The sequence below is a fragment of the Crinia signifera genome, chromosome 7 (assembly GCF_055691185.1).
Source record: "Crinia signifera chromosome 7, ASM5569118v1, whole genome shotgun sequence".
Taxonomy (NCBI): Eukaryota; Metazoa; Chordata; class Amphibia; order Anura; family Myobatrachidae; genus Crinia; species Crinia signifera.
The window spans coordinates 52,986,905-53,006,671 of NC_139223.1; the positions used below are offsets into that span (position 1 = coordinate 52,986,905).

At 43.9% G+C, this 19,767-nt stretch overlaps 1 long non-coding RNA gene across 1 annotated transcript in view; it reads left to right on the forward strand.

Annotated features, from left to right (window-relative positions):
• The window catches only part of LOC146019447 (uncharacterized), a 69,064-nt gene that overhangs the window by 7,229 nt on the left and 42,068 nt on the right, over nucleotides 1-19,767 (forward strand). The window contains exon 2 of the long non-coding RNA XR_014450547.1: nucleotides 7,745-7,918. This is a non-coding gene — a long non-coding RNA (uncharacterized LOC146019447). The remainder of the gene's footprint in view (nucleotides 1-7,744; nucleotides 7,919-19,767) is intronic.

Here is a 19,767-nt window from a genome sequence, read left to right on the forward strand (position 1 = left end):
ACAAGTGACCCCATTTTGCAAACTACACCCCTCAGGGAATTCATCTAGGGGTATAGTGTACATTTCAAACCCCCAGGGGTTTCACCAATTTTGATACAACTGGGCTGTGCAAATGAAAAATTACATTTTTTACACAAAAATGCAGTTCTGGCTCCAAATTTTTCATTTTCACAAGGAATGAAGGAGACAAAGCACCCCAAAATCTGTGCCCCAATTTCTCCCGAGTACGGCAATGCCTCACATGTGACCAAAAAATACCATTTGGGTGCATGGCAGGACTCAGAAGGGAAGGAGTGATTTTTGGATTTTGCAGCTCAGATTCTGGTGGAATGTTGGTGGGTGCTATGTCGCATTAGCAAGACCCCCGAAGCACCAATACAGTGGAACCCCCCCACAAGTGACCCCATTTTGCAAACTACACCCCTCAGGGAATTCATCTAGGGGTATAGTGTACATTTCAAACCCCCAGGGGTTTCACCAATTTTGATACAACTGGGCTGTGCAAATGAAAACTTACATTTTTTACACAAAAATGCAGTTCTGGCTCAAAATTTTTCATTTTCACAAGGAATGAAGGAGACAAAGCACCCCAAAATCTGTGCCCCAATTTCTCCCGAGTACGACAATGCCTCATGTGTGACCAAAAAATGGCAGGACTCAGAAGGGAAGGAGTGATTTTTGGATTTTGCAGCTCAGATTCTGGTGGAATGTTGGTGGGTGCTATGTCTCATTAGCAAGACCCCCGAAGCACCAATACAGTGGAACCCCCCCACAAGTGACCCCATTTTGCAAACTACACCCCTCAGGGACTTCATCTAGGGGTATAGTGTACATTTCAAACCCCCAGGGGTTTCACCAATTTTGATACAACTGGGCTGTGCAAATGAAAAATTACATTTTTTACACAAAAATGCAGTTCTGGCTCCAAATTTTTCATTTTCACAAGGAATGAAGGAGACAAAGCACCCCAAAATCTGTGCCCCAATTTCTCCCGAGTATGGCAATGCCTCATATGTGACCAAAAAATACCAGTTGGGTGCATGGCAGGACTCAGAAGGGAAGGAGTGATTTTTGGATTTTGCAGCTCAGATTCTGGTGGAATGAATGGTGGGTGCTATGTGGCATTAGCAAGACCCCCGAAGCACGGTGAAATGATGAACCTAATAATCCATAGATGTGTGGTATATTTTAAAACACTCCTTTATACATAGGCCGGGTTTGTCGGGGCAAGTTTCACAGTGGAAAATAGTATCCTTTCTTATTCCCTTTTTATAGCAAACTTTGCACCTTTTTTGTGTCCTGCCCTTTCTTGCAGTGGAGGGGATTTCGTTCGGAAAATGCTGCCCTGGTACAATACGGGGGCCAGTACTAGAAGTACTGGGGCCCTCTGCCTGCTGGTTCCCAAATATTAGGCCCTTTATGACTTCCTCTTGAAAGTGCATAAATGTCCCCCTCTGGCTGGTAGAACGGAATAGCACGTAAGCGTTATACAGTGCCATCTGGATGATATACACGGCCAGCTTCTTGTACCAGATTTTTGTTTTCCGCAGGGGACTGTACGGCTTCAGTACCTGATCTGAAAGATCCACTCCGCCCATGTACTTATTGTAATCTAGGATACAATTAGGTTTTGAGGTGTGGGTACTGGTACCTCGTACAGGGATGGAGGTGGTACTGTCTCCATGAATTGTTGTCAGTATAAGGACATCCCTCTTGTCCTTATATTTGACCAACAACATATTTTCGGTGGATTGTGCCCTGCTTTCACCCCTTCTCAGTACTTGGGCAATGTGCGTTTTTGGGAGGCCTCTTTGGTTCTTGCGCACAGTACCGCAAGCTGCTGTACCTCTTGAACCAAGGGCCTTAAACAGGGGGATGCTATTGTAAAAGTTATCCACATAGAGGTGATAACCTTTATCCAGGAAGGGGTGCACTAAATCCCAGACAATTTTTCCACTAACACCTACGAGGGAGGGGGGGCATTCTGGCGGTTCAATTCTTGAATCCTTCCCTTCATATACCCTAAACCTGTGGGTGTACCCTGCGGTGCTTTCACACAGTTTATACATTTTTATGCCATACCTTGCCCTCTTACTGGGAAGGTACTGTCGGAATTTAACCCTTCCTTTAAAATGTATAAGGGACTCGTCGATACAAATAAATTTTTCAGGGATGTACATCTCTGCAAATTTGGCACTGAAATGATCAATGACCGGCCTGACTTTGAATAGCCGGTCAAAGGTGGGATCATCTCTGGGTGGGCACTGTGCATTATCGGTGTAATGTAAAAATTTAAGGATTATCTCAAAACGAGTCCGAGTCATGGCCATACGGTAAAGTGGGGTGCTGTACAGAACATCTGTACTCCAATATTGCCTAATTTCTGGCTTTTTTACTATGCCCATATGTAACACCAGACCCCAAAACGTCATCATCTCTACTGCATCTACAGGGGTCCACCTAGCAAATGATGACGTGGGGTTTTGAGCAATAAACTGCTGGGCATATAAATTACTTTGGTCCACCATTAAATTTATAAAATCATCAGAGAAAAATAATTTGAAAAAGTCAATTTCTCTGAGACCTGTTGAATCAAATTGGATTCCTGGGATGGCCAAAAACTCAGGAACCCGGGGCTCAAAATTGTCTGGTGGTGGGGTCCATACGGGATCAATCATTTGGGGGGGGGGTGTCTCAGCTGCTCTACGGGGGCGTCTTTGAGGGGTTCCCTCATCACTAGAGGAGGAAGAGGAGCTTAAGACGAATCCTTCAAATTCCCCGCTTGCATCACTGGCTGTGTCAGAGTCAAAGGCAAGCATGGCATATGCCTCCTCCGCTGAATACATTCTTCTGGATGACTGGGATGACATTTGGGATGACATTTGGGATGCCATTTTTATTTTTGTGTTTCTGTAAGTGTAATGTTTCAACACGTGTATAGTGTAGGGGGGGTACAAACTTTATTTCAACACGGGGGGTATGTAGTGTGTAGTGTGTATGTAGTGCAGAAAAAAAAATACTTTATACAGGAATTTGATCCCAATAAAAAAAAAAAAAATTGAAGGGGTTAAAAAAAAAAAAAAAAAGGTCCTGCGCCAAAAATTGAGCACAGATGTTGGTCAGTAACGTCCGTCACTGAACAGCGCTCAAAGGCAACAGGACACCCACAAAAGCAACGTGGGTGTAAAAACAATAAAAAAAAAATAAACCACAGCACTCTCCAAAAAAAAAACAATTACAAAAAACTGCAGAAAAAAAATGATATCAACCCTGTGCCAAAAATGCTGTTCAGTGATGTACGTCACTGATCAGTGGCCACAGGACACCCACAAAAGCAACGTGGGTGTAATAAACCACAGCACTCTCCAAAAAAAAAAACAATTTAAAAAAACTGCAGAAAAAAAATGATATCAACCCTGTGCCAAAAATGCTGTTCAGTGATGTACGTCACTGATCAGCGGCCACAGGACACCCACAAAAGCAACGTGGGTGTAATAAACCACAGCACTCTCCAAAAAAAAAAACAATTAAAAAAAACTGCAGAAAAAAAATGATATCAACCCTGTGCCAAAAATGCTGTTCAGTGATGTACGTCACTGATCAGCGGCCACAGGACACCCATAAAACAAAACCCCACTGCAATCCCCCCCCCCAAAAAAACTGCAGATCAGTGATGCAGTGATGCGACACTGATTAGCAGTGAGGGGCAGCAGGCAGACAACTGTGGGTGCAACCTGACAGGGTATATATAAAAAAAAAAACCCTGGACCTCCAAAAAGTTGCTGATCAGTTAATTAATTTAAACTGATCAGCACAAAAAGGGGGGGGGGGGGGGGCAGCAGTCAGTTGCACAGGCAGCACAACCTTTGGTGCAACTGACAGGTATATATATATAAAAAAAAAAAAAAAAAAAAAGTTGCTGATCAGCACAGATATACTGATCAGCACAAAAGGGGTGCAGCAGACACAAAATATAGCACTTTCTATCACTCTCTATCACTCTCTGTCACTCTCTGTCACTATCTGTCACTATCTCTCACGATCTGTGACTCTATGACACTGCAGCAGCAGGACACAGGAAGTCACAAGATCCAGGAAGCATCCAGCTGCTGGCAGCACGCTACCAGCGGTGATCAGCGGTGATCAGGTAAGTATCAGGCAAGGTTCAGGTATGTATATCACGACAGAGTGGCCGGTGACCGCTCTGCACGCAATTCCAGACCGGAATGGCGTCTGCAGCGCAGTCACCGTTAGTTTAAATGACGCGCCTTGGCTGTGATTGGTCCGTCGGTCCGACGGACCAATCACAGCCTTGGGGGCAGGTGGGGTGAGGTGGGGTGAGGTGTGGTCATCACCGGTGACCCCCTCATGCCCCCTCACACCCGGCGGTGATTGACACCTGTGTTACCGAGCGTCTGATTCGCCGGTAACACAGGAAAACGCTGCGACTGGCTGTTCACATTGAACAGCCAATCACAGCGATCGCCGACGGGGGGGAGGCATCGCCACCCCCCCCTGGGCATGCAGGGACATGTCTGCTGTCAGGGACAGTTTAAAGTCATGACGTATATATACGTCATGTGTCGGGAAGTACATCCCGGCCATGACGTATATATACGTCAAATGTCGGGAAGGGGTTAAATATTATGCATGGAAGCATGGGCGCCGGAATGGGGGGGCGAGGGGGCAGCTTGCCCCCCCCAAAATTACTGAGGCGCTAAAGTACCGTTGTCTGGGTCGCTGTCAGGGCCGGCGACAGGGGGGGTCAAGGGGGACATGTGTGATGGGCCCCGGCGATCTGAAGGGCCCCAGAGCCCGGCCGGGGCCCGTCTGTGTCTTGATGTATGTGTGAGGTCTTTTCTACACTCACATATCCTGCAGTTCTATGCGCGCTGGCGCCGCTGCGCCGGGTCTCTCCATCCGTCCTCCCTGTCAGACTCAGTCCCCTCCCTGCCGGTCGCCCTGCCCAGCGGTGTTTGATTGACACTTACAGTGTCCGACGCCGCGGCCGCCCGCCCCCTGCTGCTTCAGCGACGAGCGTCGCATGGGCATGGCATCCAGCATCCAGGTCCCCAGTGCGCTCCAACCCCATCCTGCTGCGGCCAGCGTGTCTGCCTGCTGTGTATGGGAGGGATCCAGGCAGCAAAACAAAAAAAGTAAGTTGAGGAGATCTCTAAACTTGCTCACAATTTGAGTTAATGTACATTGGGGATGTATTAAGTTATGGGGAGTGTGTGAACAATTGATGTTCTGGGCATATGAGTGGTGTGGGGACATGTTCTGGGCAAATGAGGGTTATAGGGACATGTGCTGGACATATGAGGGATGTGGGGGCATGTGCTGGACATATGAGGGATGTGGGGGCATGTGCTGGACATATGAGGGGTGTGGGGACATGTGCTGGACAAATGTTATTTTGTTACTAATAAAACTATAGTGTTTTTCTGTTACTCTATTACTATTGATGAAAACATATTTCATTAACTATCAGGGGGTAACATATAGCAATTTAGGGGGCGCCAAAATGAGATTATATCTTGCCCCCCCCCCAACCTAAAAACGTTCCAGCGCCACTGCATGGAAGATATCAGACAATAAGACATACAGCATAATGATCATTTACAAACCACTGCCCACAGAACATGGTTGGAGGAATTGTCTTGTTCTTCTTTTGACCTGCAGTGAGTCGCACTGCCTTTTATTTTGCCAGGAACGAACTATTGAAGAATAGTTGCCTTGCCGACTTGTGGGTGAGCTGCGGAACTGAGAGGACAGATGTGGGCATTCATTTTCATTTAATAAAAATAATAAAAATGCTTAACAGAACAGACAAAAAGAAACTATTTAAAAAAATAGGTGTAGTTTATAAACTCAACATCGGTATTCTTATGCATAAAAACCTTAACACTTAAATTAGCTTATCTAACTAAAATAACGACACGGACACAACTGCTGGCGTTTTAAATAATGAATGTCAAATTTATTTATGACAACTGACTATAAAACTATAAAATGGTGGCGGCACCAAAGAACGGTCAGAGGAAAGAAGGAGGGGGGGGGGTTGTAAGATCACCATAGCATTCACACACCGCTGGTGATCAACTCTCCCAGCCACCACCTGGGTCTGTCGTGGCAGCCATCTTCCGTGCAAAGAAGTATGGTTCCTGACAAGCGATGTCGGGAGAGCACCACCCACTATTTACACACTATTCCATCTACACAAATGACCGTTCTTTACCGCCAAGCTAGGCCCTAAGCCACAGCACCCCCACCAACTAACAAAACACGCTCAGCACCAAATTCTCAACCATAAAAATAAATCGGGCAAAAACAAAGCCAAGCCTTCCGGGCTCAGATGCACTCAATCATCCCTATACAGCTCTTCCCTCTAAAAAGACAATGCCATCATGGCAGATGACACCACCTCCAGTAGCCAACATGTAACGCTCCACAGCTGTATTCACTTTCTTACGTGAACTATCCACCCATAGGCAAGATCGTGCTGATCTCCATACTCGTCTGGGTATCACAGCAAACCACGCCAGCCGACAGGCTGGCCAAGCCTGCGCAATGATGTGCAGGTCCCTAATAATAAGGGACCTCAATTCCAAAGTTGTACACTGCCCGACATCATTGCCTCCTAGATGAATAATCAAGACCCTGGGGATGCCATATCTCCACAGGGCCCTCAACAACTGTTCACGCAAGGCACAGCAACGCATGCCTCTCACACCCAGCCACCTAACCAAGCTTGCTTCGGGATACATGCACACATTAGAAGCCAATGCCGACCTCAAGGCCCAATATATGAAGGAATGGCCCAAACGCTCCTGGTATCCTGTCGACTTGCAACATGGTACAAGAAGTTAACAACAACGGTAACAACGGCAAACTCACCACATGCATACACAAGGGTAAAGGAGAAAAGTTTTTAGGACCATGGCACCAGACCTTAAGGCACAAAACACAAAACCCCCCGGAGTAATCTATCAGGTACACCATGACAAATTATAAATTAGGCCGAATTGTGCCCCCGGGGGAATGTGAACACACCTCAAGACCCCCACAGTAAGTTGACGAGTGCTTATGCGTCCAGTGAACCATGACCCTATAAGACTGCGGAGCGCTATCGACCCAGGGACTGAATCTCTGCGTCGGAGCGCCCCCCGCAGTTGCAGACGTAGCAGCCCCGGTCCTAAAGGAATGCGACCCAAACTCCTTCGGATCGAGGCCCAAGGCCCCCAGTGCCCGGCCCAGGACATGACAGAACTGGTACTTAGTAAGCGGAGACCCGTCCTCGTGCATCAACCATGCGCCATGTAGGTCGGGACGCACCGAGGAGAAAGCGAAAGCGAACTCCACTGGGCACACCCCTTCCACGGCACACGGGAGCAAAGCCCGGTTCCCAGCAGCCGTGTCATCACTGAGCACCGCGTGCATGCGCACGACTTGCACCGGATGCCCGCCCGCGAACCAGCACGGCACTAACCTACCGCACCTGGCCGCGATGTCTCCCCCTGCCAGCCGCCCACTGCATCATTATCCGATGTCGGGGGCCCGCCGGGTGAGTCTGATGTCAGGGGCCCGCCGGGTGAGTCCGATGTCGGAGGCCCGCCGGGTGAGTCCGATGTCGGGGGCCCGCCAGATGAGTCCGATGTCGGGGGCCCGACTATTGCTGCTATTTTAATCTATAATGTTTGTAATTTCTAAATGCTGTTTTTCTCTTTTTATTATTTGTTTACAGTTTCTATGGCAACCTTCTTCTGTGGTCGTGGCCTGCAGTCCCTGACGGCAGAGGTGCGGATGACGCTGTGCGTGCAAGCGTGGTCGCAGTAATGTTGACACACTCGGGACGTCAGTATGGGGCGCCGGCTTGTCCGGTCTCATGACCAGGGTGATGTGCAGGTGTCAGATACAGGTGAGGGGGTTGCTTGTCATTATGGTTTGTGGGTGGGGATCTCTGAGGGGTATATTATGACGCATTGTTTCATGGATCTGGTTGTACTATATATATATATATATATATATATATAGATATAGATATAGATAGTTAGATATATATATATATATATATATATATATATATAGACTGTGGTGTGCGGTCCGGCACTCTCCCCTCCTGACAACAGCCCCGGTGCCTTCCAGGCATAAACGATATGAACACACAAGTAATAGGCGGCACTCCGAGGTCTTCTTAAAACAACTTTGTATTTGGATCAGGACACCAACGTTTCGAGGCTTACGCCTCTTTGTCAAGGTGAAGTAAAACAGTGAACAGTGAAGTAAAACAGTTCACTGTTTTACTTCACCTTGACAAAGAGGCGTAAGCCTCGAAACGTTGGTGTCCTGATCCAAATACAAAGTTGTTTTAAGAAGACCTCGGAGTGCCGCCTATTACTTGTGTGTTCATATATATATATATATATATATATATATATATATAGGTTGATCAGGCCATGGACTAAATAGATTTGGCCTCGTATGCGCAAAATTAGGCTGCTCTGTATTTGACCAATGTTGCTGAAAAGATACAATATCAGTTTTACTGTGAATGATATACTGTGTTATACAGCAAATTGAGAATAAGTAGCTGCGGTGTAACAGATTATATGGAAGGCCAAAGCCTGACATAAGCATAGCCAGTACTATTAATGTATGCCACACTTATACAGTAGAACTAGTGAATATGTTTCAGCAGTCAAGATACCAATTACACCTCTGCAGGTATCTGCAGCTAGTGTGGAGTGTTGATTGTATTAAATAGGAGTTAATGCTTCCTCTACTGTAGTCTAAAAGTATATTATAAGCTACAAAGAATTGAGGTGCAGGTCAAGTTACTATGCTAGTTACAGGGTCATTGCTATAATGAACTAGATAGACTATATTATTTATTCCATTACTACAATTGTGCATTTAGAATACATTAAATAATGCAGTGAGGAAATGTATTGGATGTATTGTTTAGTAAGTGGTTATTTTACAACTGAAATGTAAAATAAGTATTGGGATAAATATGAGGGTGCGGGCTGCGGCGGAGAGGAGGATGGCGCACCCTCATGCCTCCGCCCGCACCCTCCAGCACTTTCAATTTGAAAACATCTGGATGCGAGTTCCGGCGTTACTAAAAATCACACCTTCAGAATGTGCGATTTTGCGGCAAAAACCATTTGCCACTATTTGCCATTTTTTTCCATTAACTATGAGAATTTGGAAAAACGTACGATTTTGGCCGTTTTTTGCCTAAAAATCGTACAAATCACATTTTCGCATCTGATTAAATGTCACCCATTCTGTTCATATTATGCATCAATACAACATAATTTGGAAGTGTTAGACAAATGTAGACATACAGTACTAGGTTTTGAAGAGCAACTCAGCAGCTGTATAGAAAAGGTGCGAACATGGCGAATGTATGGGATGAGTATGTGTGATTGAGAATGTATTTATAATCAATGTGTTGCTCTTGTGACATCACAATTAACCATTTAAACATTATTATGCCCAAATATATATATTAATAAAAGTGTATAGTATGTATTATAATTTATTACAAAGTAACTTTGGGTTGGCAATAGCAGATGGGCAGCTATTATGCCACCTGTTAGCACATTCCCGCTGTATTAAAGTGAACCGCAGAGAGGGGTTCCAGGTTATGATTTTTTGCTGAATATTGCCTCACAAGTAACATTGCTTATTTCTCATGATGCTACTTATTGTAATGTATTTTCAGGGTTGACTATTTTGGGTGACTCCAGGAAACAGGCTCCGAAAAGAGGCCACCCAGACAAAGGCTATAAAGTGCCTATAATGCCATAATAGGTCATTGGTACGACCTCATTTAGAATACTGCATCCAGTTCTGGAGGCCGTGTCTCCAATATATAAATACTCTAGAGATGGTACAAAGAAGGGCAATTGAAATAGTACATGGCCTACAGTGCCTTGCATAAGTATTCACCCCCCTTGGCATTTTTCATGTTTTGTTGCCTCACAACATGGAATTAAAATGGATTGTTTAGAGTTTTGCATCATTTCATTCAAAGATCATGCCTACAAGTTTTTGTTATTATTATTATTGTGAAGCAAACAAAAATCAAAAATATGACAAAATAGCAGAAAACTTCAGCATGCATAACAATTCACCCCCCTTCCCCCCAAAGTCAGTATTTTGTAGAGCCATCTTTTGTGGCAATTACAGCTGCAGGTCACTTTGGATAAGTCTCTATGAGCTTTTTACATCTTACCGATGTGATTTTTGGCCATTCCTCAAGGCAAAACTGCTCCAGCTCCTTCATGTTGGATGGTTTCCGCTTGTGAAAAGCAATCTTCAAGTCTGACCACAGATTCTCAATTGGATTGAGATCTGGGCTTTGACTAGGCCATTCCAACACATATAAATGTTTACCCTTAAACCACTCGAGTGTTGCTTTAGCAGTATGCTTTGGGCCATTGTCCTGCTGGAAGGTGAACCTTCATCGCAGTCTCAAATCAAAGGCAGACTGAAACAGGTTTTGCTCAAGAATATCACTGTATTTAGCCTCATCCATCTTTCCCTTGACTTGAATCAGTTTCCCAGTATCTCCTGCTGCTGAAAAATATCCACCACCATGTTTCACTGTGGGGATGGTGTTCTTGGGGTGATGGGATGTGTTGAGTTGCGCCAGACTTAGTATTTTCCTTGGTGGTGGCATAAAAGTAAAATGTTAGTCTCATCTGACCAGAGCACCTTCCTCCATACATTTGGGGAGTCGCACACCTGCCTTTTGGCAAACTCAAAAGGTGCCTTCTTATTTTTAACACTAAGTAATGTTTTTTGTTTTTGCTGATCACTCTTCCATAAAGCCCAGCTCTATGGAGTGTATGGCTTACTGTGGTCCCATGCACAGATACACCAGTCTCTGTTGTGGATCTCTGCAGCTCCTTCAGGGTTACCTTTGGTCTCTGTGCTGCCCCTCTGATTAATGCCCTCCTTGCCCGGTCTGTGAGTTTTGGTAGCCGACCCTCTCTTGGCAGGTTTGTTGTGGTACCATGTTCTTTCCATCTGAAGATGATGGATTTGACTTGTGCTTCTCAACAATTTTGCCCCTGACTTGTTTTTAGAGCTCCTTGATCTTCATGGTGTGATGCCTGTTGCTTAGAGGTGTTGGGCCTTTCAGAAAAGGTGTGTTTATACTGACAGATCATGTGACACTTAGATTGCACACAGGTGCGCTTCATTTCACTAATTATGTGACTTCTTTAAGTAATTGTTTGCACCAGACCTTTTGAGGGGCTTCATAGCAAAGGGGGTGAATATATATGCACATGTTAATTTTCAGATTTTTTTTTATATATAGTTTTCTAATTTCACTTCACCAATTTAGACTATTTAGACTATCTTGTACAGACCCATCTCATACAATTCAGATAAAAAAAAAAACATTTAAATTACAGTTTGTAATATAACAAAATAGGTAAAAAGCCAAGGGGTGAATACTTTTGCAAGGCACTGTGCATCATAACACTTATTCAGAAAGGCTAAAAAATCTCAGTGTGTATAGATTGGAGCAGAGAAGGGAAAGGGGGGACATGATAGAGACTTTGACATATAGCGAAGGGTTTAACAAAGTCCAGGAGGGAAACATTCTGCAAATAAAGGGAAGTATTAGAACATGAGGACATGCACTTCAGAGGAAATCTGAGGAAAAATTACTTCACAGAAAGGGTAGTATATAAGTGGAATAGCCTCCCATCAGAGGTGGTAGAAGCTAGGACAGTAGAAATTTTTAACCCCTTCCTGACAGAGCCAGTTTTTGCGTTCCTGACAGAGCCCTTTTTTTCAAATCTGACATGTCTCACTTAAGTGGGGATAACTTTTTTTTGCTTTTACTTATCCCAGTGATTTTGAGATTGTTTTTTCGTGACACATTGTACTTCAAATTAGTGGTAAATTTGGGTCAATACAGTCTGTGTTTTTTTGTGAAAAATACCAAAATGTCGTAAAAAATTGGAAAATTTAGCAATTTGCAAAATGTTAAATTTTCTGCTTGTGAGACAAATAATCATACCACTCAAAATAGTTAATAACTAACATAGACCATATGTCTACTTTATGTTGACATCATTATTTCAACTTCCTTTTAATTTTTTTGGACACCAGGAGGCTTACAATATGAATAGCAAATTCTCAAATTTTCAAGAAAATTTCAAACACTGATTTTTTTAGGGACCAGTTCAGTTCTGATGTGACTTTGAGGGACTTGTATGTGAGACACCCCCATAAATGATACCATTTCAAAAACTGCACCCCTCACAGTATTCAAAACAGCATTTTGGAAGTTTGTTAACCCTTTAGGTGTTTCACAGGAATTAAAACAAAGTGTAGGTAAAATTTCAAAATTTCATTTTTTTTGCAGATTTGCAATTTGAATACATTTTTCTAAGGAACACAGTACATTTTACTAGAGAAATGTGACTAAAAATTGATTCCCCCAATTCTTTTGTTTTCATAAATATCCTATATGTGGCCCTAGTGTGCACGTTGACCAAACCACAGGCTTCATAATAGAAGGAGCACCTACTTGATTTTGGAGCCTCCTTTTTATGAGATTATTTTTTAGGCACCATGTAGGTTTCTAGGCACCATAAGATGCTAAAAGTTAGGAACCCCCCCACAAGTGACCCCATTTTGCAAACTACACCCCTCAGGGAATTCATCTAGGGGTATAGTGTACATTTCAAACCCCCAGGGGTTTCACCAATTTTGATACAACTGGGCAGTGAAAATGAAAAATTACATTTTTTTACACAAAAATGCAGTTCTGGCTCAAAATTTTTCATTTTCAGAAGGTATGAAGGAGAAAAAGCACCCCAAAATATGTGCCCCAATTTCTCCCGAGTACGGCAATGCCTCACATGTGACCAAAAAATACCAGTTGGGTGCATGGCAGGACTCAGAAGGGAAGGAGTGATTTTTGGATTTTGCAGCTCAGATTCTGGTGGAATTTTGGTGGGTGCTATGTCGCATTAGCAAGACCCCCCAAGCACCAATACAGTGGAACCCCCCCACAAGTGACCCCATTTTGCAAACTACACCCCTCAGGGAATTCATCTAGGGGTATAGTGTACATTTCAAACCCCCAGGGGTTTCACCAATTTTGATACAACTGGGCAGTAAAAATGAAAAATTACATTTTTTTACACAAAAATGCAGTTCTGGCTCAAAATTTTTCATTTTCAGAAGGTATGAAGGAGAAAAAGCACCCCAAAATCTGTGCCCCAATTTCTCCCGAGTACGGCAATGCCTCACATGTGACCAAAAAATACCAGTTGGGTGCATGGCAGGACTCAGAAGGGAAGGAGTGATTTTTGGATTTTGCAGCACAGATTTTGGTGGAATGAATGGTGGGTGCTATGTTGCACCAATACAGTGGAACCCCCCCACAAGTCACCCCATTTTGCAAAGTACACCCCTCAGGGAATTCATCTAGGGGTATAGTGTACATTTCAAACCCCCAGGGGTTTCACCAATTTTGATACAAGTGGGCAGTGAAAATGAAAAATTAAATTTTTTTACACAAAAATGCAGTTCTGGCTCAAAATTTTTCATTTTCAGAAGGTATGAAGGAGAAAAAGCACCCCAAAATATGTGCCCCAATTTCTCCCGAGTACGGCAATGCCTCACATGTGACCAAAAAATACCAGTTGGGTGCATGGCAGGACTCAGAAGGGAAGGAGTGATTTTTGGATTTTGCAGCTCAGATTCTGGTGGAATTTTGGTGGGTGCTATGTCGCATTAGCAAGACCCCCCAAGCACCAATACAGTGGAACCCCCCCACAAGTGACCCCATTTTGCAAACTACACCCCTCAGGGAATTCATCTAGGGGTATAGTGTACATTTCAAACCCCCAGGGGTTTCACCAATTTTGATACAACTGGGCAGTGAAAATGAAAAATTACATTTTTTTACACAAAAATGCAGTTCTGGCTCAAAATTTTTCATTTTCAGAAGGTATGAAGGAGAAAAAGCACCCCAAAATATGTGCCCCAATTTCTCCCGAGTACGGCAATGCCTCACATGTGACCAAAAAATACCAGTTGGGTGCATGGCAGGACTCAGAAGGGAAGGAGTGATTTTTGGATTTTGCAGCTCAGATTCTGGTGGAATTTTGGTGGGTGCTATGTCGCATTAGCAAGACCCCCCAAGCACCAATACAGTGGAACCCCCCCACAAGTGACCCCATTTTGCAAACTACACCCCTCAGGGAATTCATCTAGGGGTATAGTGTACATTTCAAACCCCCAGGGGTTTCACCAATTTTGATACAACTGGGCAGTGAAAATGAAAAATTACATTTTTTTACACAAAAATGCAGTTCTGGCTCAAAATTTTTCATTTTCAGAAGGTATGAAGGAGAAAAAGCACCCCAAAATCTGTGCCCCAATTTCTCCCGAGTACGGCAATGCCTCACATGTGACCAAAAAATACCAGTTGGGTGCATGGCAGGACTCAGAAGGGAAGGAGTGATTTTTGGATTTTGCAGCACAGATTTTGGTGGAATGAATGGTGGGTGCTATGTTGCACCAATACAGTGGAACCCCCCCACAAGTCACCCCATTTTGCAAAGTACACCCCTCAGGGAATTCATCTAGGGGTATAGTGTACATTTCAAACCCCCAGGGGTTTCACCAATTTTGATACAAGTGGGCAGTGAAAATGAAAAATTACATTTTTTTACACAAAAATGCAGTTCTGGCTCAAAATTTTTCATTTTCAGAAGGTATGAAGGAGAAAAAGCACCCCAAAATATGTGCCCCAATTTCTCCCGAGTACGGCAATGCCTAACATGTGACCAAAAAATACCAGTTGGGTGCATGGCAGGACTCAGAAGGGAAGGAGTGATTTTTGGATTTTGCAGCTCAGATTCTGGTGGAATTTTGGTGGGTGCTATGTCGCATTAGCAAGACCCCCCAAGCACCAATACAGTGGAACCCCCCCACAAGTGACCCCATTTTGCAAACTACACCCCTCAGGGAATTCATCTAGGGGTATAGTGTACATTTCAAACCCCCAGGGGTTTCACCAATTTTGATACAACTGGGCAGTGAAAATGAAAAATTACATTTTTTTACACAAAAATGCAGTTCTAGCTCAAAATTTTTCATTTTCAGAAGGTATGAAGGAGAAAAAGCACCCCAAAATCTGTGCCCCAATTTCTCCCGAGTACGGCAATGCCTCACATGTGACCAAAAAATACCAGTTGGGTGCATGGCAGGACTCAGAAGGGAAGGAGTGATTTTTGGATTTTGCAGCTCAGATTCTGGTGGAATTTTGGTGGGTGCTATGTCGCATTAGCAAGACCCCCCAAGCACCAATACAGTGGAACCCCCCCACAAGTGACCCCATTTTGCAAACTACACCCCTCAGGGAATTCATCTAGGGGTATAGTGTACATTTCAAACCCCCAGGGGTTTCACCAATTTTGATACAAATGGGCAGTGAAAATGAAAAATTACATTTTTTTACACAAAAATGCAGTTCTGGCTCAAAATTTTTCATTTTCACAAGGTATGAAGGAGAAAAAGCACCCCAAAATCTGTGCCTCAATTTCTCCCGAGTACGGCAATGCCTCAAATGTGACCAAAAAATACCAGTTGGGTGCATGGCAGGACTCAGAAGGGAAGGAGTGATTTTTGGATTTTGCAGCACAGATTTTGGTGGAATGAATGGTGGGTGCTATGTTGCACCAATACAGTGGAACCCCCCCACAAGTGACCCCATTTTGCAAACTACACCCCTCAGGGAATTCATCTAGGGGTATAGTGTACATTTCAAACCCCCAGGGGTTTCACCAATTTTGATACAAGTGGGCAGTGAAAATGAAAAATTAAATTTTTTTACACAAAAATGCAGTTCTGGCTCAAAATTTTTCATTTTCAGAAGGTATGAAGGAGAAAAAGCACCCCAAAATCTGTGCCCCAATTTCTCCCGAGTACGGCAATGCCTCACATGTGACCAAAAAATACCAGTTGGGTGCATGGCAGGACTCAGAAGGGAAGGAGTGATTTTTGGATTTTGCAGCACAGATTTTGGTGGAATGAATGGTGGGTGCTATGTTGCACCAATACAGTGGAACCCCCCCCACAAGTCACCCCATTTTGCAAACTACACCCCTCAGGGAATTGATCTAGGGGTATAGTGTACATTTCAAACCCCCAGGGGTTTCACCAATTTTGATACAAGTGGGCAGTGAAAATGAAAAATTACATTTTTTTACACAAAAATGCAGTTCTGGCTCAAAATTTTTCATTTTCAGAAGTAATGAAGGAGACAAAGCACCCCAAAATGTGCCCCAATTTCTCCCGAGTACGGCAATGCCTCATGTGTGACCAAAAAGTGGCAGGACTCAGAAGGGAAGGAGTGATATTTGGATTTTGCAGCACAAATTCTGGTGGAATGATGGTGGGTGCTATGTCGCATTAGCAAGACCCCCAAAGCACCAATACAGTGGAACCCCCCCACAAGTGACCCCATTTTGCAAACTACACCCCTCAGGGAATTCATCTAGGGGTATAGTGTACATTTCAAACCCCCAGGGGTTTCACCAATTTTGATACAAGTGGGCAGTGAAAATGAAAAATTACATTTTTTTACACAAAAATGCAGTTCTGGCTCAAAATTTTTCATTTTCAGAAGGTATGAAGGAGAAAAAGCACCCCAAAATCTGTGCCCCAATTTCTCCCGAGTATGGCAATGCCTCATATGTGACCAAAAAATACCAGTTGGGTGCATGGCAGGACTCAGAAGGGAAGGAGTGATTTTTGGATTTTGCAGCTCAGATTCTGGTGGAATGTTGGTGGGTGCTATGTGGCATTAGCAAGACCCCCGAAGCACGGTGAAATGATGAACCTAATAATCCATAGATGTGTGGTATATTTTAAAACACTCCTTTATACATAGGCCGGGTTTGTCGGGGCAAGTTTCACAGTGGAAAATAGTTTCCTTTCTTATTCCCTTTTTATAGCAAACTTTGCACCTTTTTTGTGTCCTGCCCTTTCTTGCAGTGGAGGGGATTTCGTTCGGAAAATGCTGCCCTGGTACAATACGGGGGCCAGTACTAGAAGTACTGGGGCCCTCTGCCTGCTGGTTCCCAAATACTAGGCCCTTTATGACTTCCTCTTGAAAGTGCATAAATGTCCCCCTCTGGCCGGTAGAACGGAATAGCACGTAAGCGATGATATACACGGCCAGCTTCTTGTACCAGATTTTTGTTTTCCGCAGGGCACTGTACGGCTTCAGTACCTGATCTGAAAGATCCACTCCGCCCATGTACCTATTGTAATCCAGGATACAATTAGGTTTTAAGGTGTGGGTACTGGTACCTCGTACAGGGACGGAGGTGGTACTGTCTCCGTGAATTGTTGTCAGTATAAGGACATCCCTCTTGTCCTTATATTTGACCAACAACATATTTTCGGTGCATATTCCCCTGCTTTCACCCCTTCTCATTACTTGGGCAATGTGCGTTTTTGGGAGGCCTCTTTGGTTCTTGCGCACAGTACCGCAAGCTGCTGTACCTCTTGAACCAAGGGCCTTAAACAGGGGGATGCTAGTGTAAAAGTTATCCACATAGAGGTGATAACCTTTATCCAGGAAGGGGTGCACTAAATCCCAGACAATTTTTCCACTAACACCTACGAGGGAGGGGGGGCATTCTGGCGGTTCAATTCTTGAATCCTTCCCTTCATATACCCTAAACCTGTGAGTGTACCCTGAGGTGCTTTCACACAGCTTATACATTTTTATGCCATACCTTGCCCTCTTACTGGGAAGGTACTGGCGGAATTTAACCCTTCCTTTAAAATGTATAAGGGACTCGTCTATGCAAATGAATTTATCTGGGATGTACATCTCTTCAAATTTGGCACTGAAATGATCAATGACCGGCCTGACTTTGAATAGCCGGTCAAAGGTGGGATCATCTCTGGGTGGGCACTGTGCATTATCGTTGTAATGCAAAAATTTAAGGATCGTCTCAAATCGAGCCCGGGGCATGGCCATACGGTAAAATGGGGTGCTGTACAGAACATCTGTACTCCAATATTGCCTAATTTCTGGCTTTTTTACTATGCCCATATGAAACACCAGACCCCAAAACGTCATCATCTCTACTGCATCTACAGGGGTCCACCTAGCAAATGATGACGTGGGGTTTTGAGCAATAAACTGCTGGGCATATAAATTAGTTTGGTCCACCATTAAATTTATAAAATCATCAGAGAAAAATAATTTGAAAAAGTCAATTTCTCTGAGACCTGTGGAATCAAATTGGATTCCTGGCATGGCCAAAAACTCAGGAACCTGGGGCTCAAAATTGTCTGGTGGTGGGGTCCATACGAGATCAATTATTGGGGGGGGGGGGGTCTCAGCTGCTCTACGGGGGCATCTTTGAGGGGGTCCCTCATCACCAGAGGAGGAAGAGGAGCTTAAGGCGAATCCTTCAAATTCCCCGCTTGCATCACTGGCTGTGTCAGAGTCAGAAGCAAGCATGGCATATGCCTCCTCCACTGAATACATTCTTCTGGATGACTGGGATGACATTTGGGATGACATTTGGGATGCCATTTTTATTTTTGTGTTACTGGTAGTGAAATGTTTCAACACGTGTATAGTGTAGGGGGGGGTACAAACTTTATTTCAACCAGGGGGGTATGTAGTGTGTAGTGTGTATGTAGTGCAGAAAAAAAAAATACTTTATACAAAAAAAAAAAAAATGAAGGGGTTAAAAAAAAAAAAAAAATTGAAGGGGTTAAAAAAAAAAAAAAAAAGGTCCTGCGCCAAAAATTGAGCACAGATGTTGGTCAGTAACGTCCGTCACTGAACAGCGCTCAAAGGCAACAGGAATTTGATCAAAAAAAAAAAAAAATAGATCAACCCTGTGCCGAAAAAGATGATCAGTGATGTACGTCACTGATCAGCGCACAGCGGCCACAGGACACCCCCAAAATCACAGTGTGTGTAAAAAAAAAATTAAAAAAAGACCCCACAGCAAACACACAAAAAAAAAAGGTGATCAGTGATGCGACACTGATTACCAGTGAGGGGCAGCAGGTGCACAACCTTTGGTGCAACTGACAGTGCAACTGGCAGGTATATATAAAAAAAAAAAAACCTCTGCACCCCTAAAAAGTTGCTGATCACCTCAGACATAGTGATCAGCACAAAAGGCGGGGGCAGCAGACACAAAATTTAGCACTCTCTATCACTCTCTGTCACTATCTCTCTCTATCTCTCTCTATCTCTCTCTATCTCACTATCTATCACTCTATGACACTGCAGCAGCAGCACTGACAGTTATATATATGAAAAATAACCCCTGCACCCCCAAAAAGTTGCTGGGGGTGCACAAAAGGGGGGCAGCAGACAAAATATAGCAGTCTCTATCACTCTCTGTCACTATCTCTCTCTATCTCTCTATCTCTCACTATCTATCACTCTATGACACTGCAGCAGGTATATATATATATATAAAAAATACCCTGCGCCCCCAAAAAGTTGCTGATCAGTTAATTTATACTGATCAGCACAAAAGGGGGGGCAGCAGTCAGTTATATAAAAAAATATATAGCACGATCTGTCACTATCTCTCTATCTCTCTCTATCTCTCTCTCTCTATCTCTCTCTATCTCTCTATCTATAACTCTATTACACTGCAGCAGCACAAAATATAGCACTCTCTGTCACTAGGCCTCTCTATCTCTCTCTCTCTATCTCTCTCTCTCTCTAAC